This window comes from Buteo buteo, chromosome 4 (assembly GCF_964188355.1).
Source record: "Buteo buteo chromosome 4, bButBut1.hap1.1, whole genome shotgun sequence".
Lineage (NCBI taxonomy): Eukaryota > Metazoa > Chordata > Aves > Accipitriformes > Accipitridae > Buteo > Buteo buteo.
This window is the reverse complement of record NC_134174.1, coordinates 22,013,633-22,021,747: the sequence shown is the minus strand read 5'-3', so window position 1 is coordinate 22,021,747 and position 8,115 is coordinate 22,013,633.

The window sequence follows — 8,115 nt, the reverse complement described above, 5'->3', positions numbered from 1 at the left end:
ATGCTTCCTTGTGTTTTCCCATGAGGAAATAATGCCAGCCTCTAGCAACCATTTCTGAGGAAGCTCGGTGTAAACATCTACAAACTTTAAGAACATAGGAGCAGCCATCCTGGGTCCCTCTAGTCCCTCATTACATCTCCAAGTGTGGCCATAACTGGACAATTAAGGAAGTGTAACAATGAGGCAACCTGTGTTGATGCCTTTTCCCTGCCACTGCCCTATCTTTCAACTATGTTCAGGGCATTTCCTGAGCTTGTGATGGTGTAATAACCCCTAAAAGGTCTCTTCCCACAGTATTCTTTCTGGTCTCCTGTTGGGACTGTGCAAATTTCTGGCATCCACAGCCTTTTTGTTAAGGAATTCCACAGGTTTACAACCTGTTATATCAACACCACTGTTTGTTTCAGTTTCTGTTTGTTTCAAACATAATTTAATTTGATGGGCCCCAGTTATGGGAAGGTATTTAGATCAATCCCTATTCATCTTTTCCATGACACGTATGCTTTTGTAGACATTTATTGTATCTTCCCCCTAAATTATATCTAGTTTCACATTTAATATGCAAGGAGTCCTACTGGCATAGAAAAATAACCATAAATCAGACACTTCACTTTTAAAATAAGTATGACATCCACAAGTAATTTAAATTTCTCTTTTGAAGCTTACTTCATTATAATGCCATTATTTGATTTAATCATATCGATTTTGTAATCTTGCTTGGCAAGATTATGTCTGTATAGCAGGCCAAAGAGACAGTCAAGATGGAACAGTACTGTCAGACCAAAACATGTGGGTAAACAGAAACGTGTAGTAGGGCAGAAACTGGGACACAGAAAATTACTGCCATAATTTACAGACAAATACCATAGCCAAGTTTCTCAGCAATAATATGCTGGCATGTATGCTGCTGGATAATCTAGACAATAAGCAGGCTGTGATAATAATCCTGTGCTAATAAATATTTCACAAACTGCTGGTAGGGTCAGAAATTGATTTACAGATCAAAGTGGAAAGTCATGTGAATGAATTCTAATTAATTCTAACAAAAGATCAAAAAAGGAGTATTATTTTTAGGCAGTTTGAATAAATCATTTGGTATTATCATACAGACTATATTGATTCTTCAAGGTAAAGTGTGTGGCTTTTTAAAATCTTGTTTTCTGAAGTTCTGAAAGTTCAGAAATTTAAAAGCAAATGAGTAAAAGTGAGAGACTGATTCCAGATTCTGATGGGGAGACCTGTAGCATCTAAGCAGAGGGTACACTACCTCTAGGTGCAGGGTGAGATTTATCTGTTCAAATGTGAAGGCATCTGAGCTAGATATTGCAGAGCACTATTCCTGAATCATGTAGGAGGAGAAATAACTAAAAGTAATGGTGCAGTTCATGTGACAAAATGCAGAGGTCCTCTTCAAAATGAGATGAATCATTTCCACATTGTAGGTGTCCAGAGTTCACACTCAACTCCCACTCACTGTCTCTTATATTACAGTTTGTCCCAGCTTAGCCAGTTCCCCAAGGGTGACTGGGTGCTGTCCTTGTCAGTTCCCAGTCACTTGGGAATTGCTGCCTTTTAATCTGGTGGTTTTAACATTGGTCACATTACCATGAATCCTTCATGCAGTCCCCTGGGGTGTCTTTATGGAAAGGATGCAGCTTCTCTGATAACATCGTCAAGGAGCAGAAGGACTGGGAAACAGCTGTGGGGTGTTTCTTGCCTTCAGCCAAGGCTGTGACTCTAATCCGTGTAGCCTTTGCCCCATCAGCCCACCTTGGGAATCGCATCACTCACCAAGCAGTGGCATGGGGGCAGTGTGGCCCTCGTGCAGACCAACTTCTCCCATGGTTGCATGGATGCTTTTGCTAGGCTAGGTTTGCAGTTAGTGCTGCCACAGCTCTGCAGGTACTGCTGTCTGTCTACGTGAGCAGCAGTCATGCCTTTGGTGAGAGCAGTCATTCCTTTGCAGATGCACCCAGTAAGACGAGACTGCGTGGGGTTGGCAATGGGAACTGCCAGATGGCAGTGAGCTGTGACAGTGGGTCTTGGCACTGAGGTGAGGGTTTTGGCAGTAAAGTGAAGTGAGATGCCGGATGATAGTGAAAAGTGGCAACTGGCAATGCAGCCTGGCTGTGGCTGCTGGCACCGAGATGAAGCTTTGGCAGTAAGAGGAGAATCTGTGCTCCCTGTCAAGAAAAAGTGACTCTTAACAGTAAGATGTGATACTGTTGCTGACATCGGTGAAGTATTTTTTGCAGCAATGCATGTCTCCTTGCTAATGGATCTCTTCTGGGATTGTTTAGAATAGAATAGAATATTTCAGTTGGAAGGGACCTACAATGATCATCTAGTCCAACTGCCTGACCAATTCAGGGCTAACCAAGAGTTAAAGCATGTTATTAAGGGCATTGTCCAAATGCCTCTTAAACACTGACAGGCTTGGGGTATTGACCACCGCTCTAGGAAGCCTTTTCCAGTGTTTGACCACCCTCTCGGTAAAGAAATGCTGCCTCATGTCCAGTCTAAACTTCCCCTGATGTAGCTTTGAGCCATTCCCTATCACTGGATCCCAGGGAGAAGACTTCAGCACCTTCCTCTCCACTTTCCCTCCTCAGGAAGCTGTAGAGACCAACGAGGTCACCCCTCAGCCTCCTGTTCTTCAAACTAGATGACCCCAAATTCCTCAGCCGCTCCTAATAGGACATGCCTTCCAGCCCTTTCACCACCTTTGTTGCCCTCCTCTGGACTCATTCAAGGACCTTCACATCCCTCTTAAATTGTGGGGCCCAGAACTCCACACAGTACTCAAGGTGAGGCCACACTGATGCTAAATACAGCAGGATAATCACGTCTTTTGAGCAGCTGGTTATGCTGTGTTTGATGCACCCCAGGATGCGGTTTGCCCTCTTGGCTACCAGGGCACACCACTGACTGATATTGAGCCTGCTGCCAACCAGCAGCCCCAGATCCCCTTCTGCAGGGCTGCTCTCCAGCCACTCCTCTCCCATTTTATGCTTGGGCCTGGCATTACTCCGTCCTAGGTGCAGAATCCTCCATTTTGACTTGTTAAATTTCTTCCCATTAATCATTGCCCAATGCTCCAATCTATCTAGATCCCTCTGCAAGGCCTTTTGTCCCTCAAGAGAGTCAACAGCACCTCCCAGCTTGGTATCATCAGCAAACTTGCTAATGGTGCATTTAACTCCTGCATCCAAATCGTTGATAAATATATTGAACAGGACTGGCCTTAGAGTTGAACCCTGAGGAACACCACCGATGACTGGTCGCCAGCCAGATGCAGCCCCATTCACTGCAACCCTTTGAGCCCTGCTGTTCAGCCACTTCTTCACCCAGTGCACCGTGAATCCACTCATCCCACAGTTGGACAACTTGTCCAGAAGGGTGCTGTGAGGGACAGCATCAAAAGCCTCACTAAAATCCAGAAAAACTACATTCACCACCTTCCCTCATCCACTAGGCAGGTAACCTTATCATAGAAGGATATCAAATTAATTAAACAGGACTTTCCTTTGTGAACCCTTATTGACTGTGCCTGATGATTGCCTTATTCTTCAAATGCCTTTCAATAGTACCCAGTATAATCTTCTTCATATTTTTTCCAGGAACTGAGGTTAACTAAGACTAAGAGGTCTTCCCTGGGTCTTCCCTCATGCCCTTCTTGTAGATTGGAATAACATTGGCCAGCTTCCAGTCAGCAGGGACCTCCCTGGACTCGCAACACCTTTGGTAGATGATCAAGAGGGGTCCTGCCATAACATCCACTAGCTTCTTCAGAACTCTGGGATGAATCCCATCAGGCCCTGTCATGGTTTAAGCCCAGCTGGCAACAAAGTACCATGAGGCCACTTGCTCACTTGTCCCCCTGTGGGATGATGAGGAGAAAATATAAAGCTTGTGGGTCAAGACAAGGGCGGGGAGGGATCACTCACCAGTTACTGTCACAGACAAAAACCAGACTTGACTTGGGAAAAAAAACCCCAAAATCAATTTCATTTGTTACCAATCAAATCAAAACAGGATAATGAGAAGTAAACCCAAATCTTAAAACACCTTCCCCCCACTCCTCCCTCCTTCACAGCTGAACCCCACTCCCGGTTCTCTTCCTCCTCCCCCTGGCGGCACAGGGGGACGGGGAATGGGGGTTGGGGTCAGTTCATCACACGTTGTCTCTGCCGCTCCTTCCTCCTCAGGGGGAGGACTCCTCACTCCTCCCCTGCTGCACCGTGGGGTCCCTTCCGCAGGACACAGTCCTCCATGAACTTCCCTGGCGTGGGTCCTTTCTGCGGGCCACAGATCTTCAGACACAGGCTGCTCCAGCGTGGGCTTTCCCATGGAGTCATGGACATCTCTGGCGTGGGGACATTCAGGGGCATCCACCTTTCTGGCATGGGGTCCTTCACAGGCTGCAGACGGGCATCTGCTCCTCTGGCGCTCCTCCTCCCCTCCTTCCTCACTGACCTGGTGTCTGCAGAGGGGTTCCTCTCACATCCCGATCGCCTCCTCGCTGCAGGTTCCCCCTCTTAACTCTGTTCTCCCAGAGGCGATACCGCTGTCACTGATGGGCTCAGCCTTGGCCAGAGGCGGGTCTGACTTGGAGCTGGGGAAGCTTCAAGCAGCTTCTCAAGGTACCCCCTCCCCCACTACCAAAACCCTGCCACACAAACCCAATGCAGGCCCTATGGACTTGTGAACATCGAGCTGATACAGCTGGTCCCTTACAATGTCAGTGACCACAAATGGAAAGTCACTGTTCCTGCACTCATGGTTCTCTGACTCAGGGGACCAGGCAGCCCAGTCTTACTAAGACTGAAGCAAAGAAAGCATTGAATGCAGCCACTTTTTCTTCATCCCTATTAGCCAGATGACCATCTTCAACAAGTATCGGTCCAATATTTTTGTTAGACCTCCTCTTTTTTATGTCTCTTATCCTCCCAGTCCTGCAGCTCTCTGGGGAAACCTATTCAACTGGACCTTAAAAGTTTCAGCTCACTGTGCTGTATATTGTTTCTCAAGTAGAAGTGGGTGATTGAAAGCAAATTTTGCTTCCTTCCACTCAGATGAAGTGAGAAGGTCTGAGGAGATTATACAACCAGCCTCATTAAAATGCTTGGAGAAGGAGTACTGATTCCAGGTCCCTTTCGCTTTCCTGTTGGTACTGCGTTCAAGCAAAAGAGGTTCCTGCAGGTGGCAGGAGATGGTGCTGACCCTGCAGGGCTGCTGGTGACAGCAGGGTGCTGGGCTGGCTGGCTGCTCGCTCTCCCTTCTGCTTCTACTTCAGCTTCTCCCTGCTGTGCAGAAGAAGGAAGAGATTGCTGCAGGAAGACATGATGTGGCCTGGGCTCTTTCCCTCTGCCGTTGTCTGCCACTGTGTCAGCAGTGCAGGCTGTAGGAGACTGATTTCTGCCGCCTTCTTTATGTCCTTTCTTGCTTGTGTCCTCTTGTGCTAAGAAAGGCCTGTGGTGAGGCTTTGAAGTAGCAAGACATTCTCCTGGTGACTTCTGCACCGTCTGCTTGCCATGTGCAGGGATGTACTTGGGTGGAAGCACTGGCATGTGCAGGGCCACACTGTGAGTAAGAGCTCTGCTCAAACACTGGGCTTTGAAATCAGCTAATGCTGCCATGGGAACTAGGAGGGCAACTGAAACTGTTCAAGGGCAAAGAGACTGTGGGAGCACAAAATGGGTTATTTCATTGCTCTGGTGTGCATGCTGTCTCTGCATAAACATAAAACAAGAAACTACTTGGCTTAAACAGAGTTAGCAGGGAAGTCAAGGCTAAAGTAAGGTAACATAATTCTGTCCAAAAAGCATGTGGTATAGATGAAATGTAACCAACTTGAACAAAAGGATCTGAAGGGAGTCTTGGGAGTATCTAGATAACAGTATGAGTAGTAATACCATATTGTATCAAAACTGCCTAGATAAACAGTGCTAGAAACACCAAACTGGGGTGTGGATGTAGCAGAATTGGGACCAATGAGGAAAAAAACCCCTAGGGCCAGGTCATTAAATAGGTCCCACTTGTCTGGGACGAGTCTAGGCAGAGAAAGGGAGGTGCAGAGATGGTGAAAAAGTGGGCTGAAGGAAATAAACACTAGGAGTTAAAATAATTAAATAGGAAAAAAAACAGGAAATGATGAAAATAATAGGCATTAGGTATAATGCAGTGGAGAACAAAGAAGGGTGGGATATTCTGGTTGCAGAAGTGTGGACACCTCCAGTGGTAAAGCTGACCTGTGGCCCCAAGCCCCCCAGGATGCTAGATGACACCCTTGGGACAACCCGCTGGACTCTCACCAGGTCTATGTCCAAAACACTTGGCATACAAGGGTGGGGTGAGAAGGGATGGGCTTGTGCCCTAATACTACGTGGAGAAGGGAAGGCAATAGAACTGCAGTATAATAGAGCTTGCATGCGATATATACAATTTCTTCATAGTAATATAATTGTGAATTACTACTACTACTAACAGGCAATATAACTGTAACTCAGAATTGTTGTGTTTGTAGTGATACAGTTGTGAATGAGTATTACTAATATTAGACATTTGTTCATTAGCCAGTTAGGGTATTATCAGTCTCTTAGAGGTGTGTTGATAATCAATAAATGTCATAAATGTTAACCAGTTACATCTTAGGTCTCTAATCTAAAGGAAAAGTCAGAGACGTAATATACTATGATCATTATTTTAAAAGCCATTTTATATGCAAAAAGCTAAAACCATTTCATTTCCTGAAAGCTTCCCAACTAGTTATCAACAGCAACCAAGAAAATGAAACAGGGAATACTTTTGTGTCCTTTGATGTGGGACTTTTTGCAACATTGACCTAGTTGTGTTAAACGGTAAAGAAGTTTGGCAGAAAATAAACCCCCCTGCATTCCAGCTTATCCTCAGATATCGGAGGGGCTGGGGACAGCTAGGTTTAGATGCTGAGTGAGGCCCAATTCAGCACTATAAGTCCAGTCGTGGTCAATATATTGAACTATCATGGTTACGGATGCACAAAAAGCACACTGTACTTTCAATTTAGTCATGTTCAATGAACTAGAATGGCCAGATTTAAGGAGTTTGGTCGTGTTCAACGAACTATCACAGCTAGATTAATGAACAGTACAGTTTATTAAAGCAATAGGCGTACAGGTTCTTTTGGATTATCAGTGATAAATACACTGTCTGCAAAGCATGTGCAAATAATAATATAGTTGACTACAAGCACACTAAATTATGGAAAAATGCTATAGAGATTTCTAAGTTTCCTGGGGAAGCACTTGGTATAACCGAGGGTTCGAGTCTTACCCAATAGGTGTCCCTGTGGGGGGGAAGAGAGGTTCAGCATGTCGACTGATCCCAGAAGTCACCGATGTCCTTCCGACTTGTCTATGATGGTATCTTCCCTAGCATTCCTCCACTCCTAAGCCCTTTTATACTATTTTCTTATTTTTGGGTAGAGCTTGAGTGACTCTAGTCATACATACCTTTGTTATGATTGGTGTAAAATCTCCTCGCTTTACTTTTGAATGTACATGCTAGAGAAAATTCAGAGTGCATTCTCAGTGAGGGGTGGTTGCACCTTGAAGGTGGGTAGGTTTTGGGATGGAGGTGTGTTTTGGTATTATAATGAGATTATAATGAGCAAATTTCACCCAGAGAACATGATTTAGCACATCACTACTCCAGAACTGGGCACTTCTGATATAAATCAGAAGTAAGGCCATAGCATTGACAGAACCCCATTGTTTCACCTCCTTGCTTCAGTGGATTCAATGCAGGGACCTTCCATTCTTGTTCCAGTAGTTCCAGTTCTCTATCCTTGCAGTGCTATCACAGAGCCTGGCTGTGGTGTCTCCACTCTGCTCCACCCTCCGTGTTGTTTCTCAGTCAGCATATCAAGCTCCCCTGGTGTTGCTAACATCTAAGGTTGCAGGTTATGTTGCTTAGGGAACTATTATGGAACAGATTTTGTGTATATCCACCACATCCCACCCTGGAGGTTCACCTCCTCTTAAGAGGGGACATATCAATAAGTCACCTCCAGCAACCATTCCACACCTAGTGCTTTTATTCTAATGTCATATGGCATTGATCATTGTGGAGTCA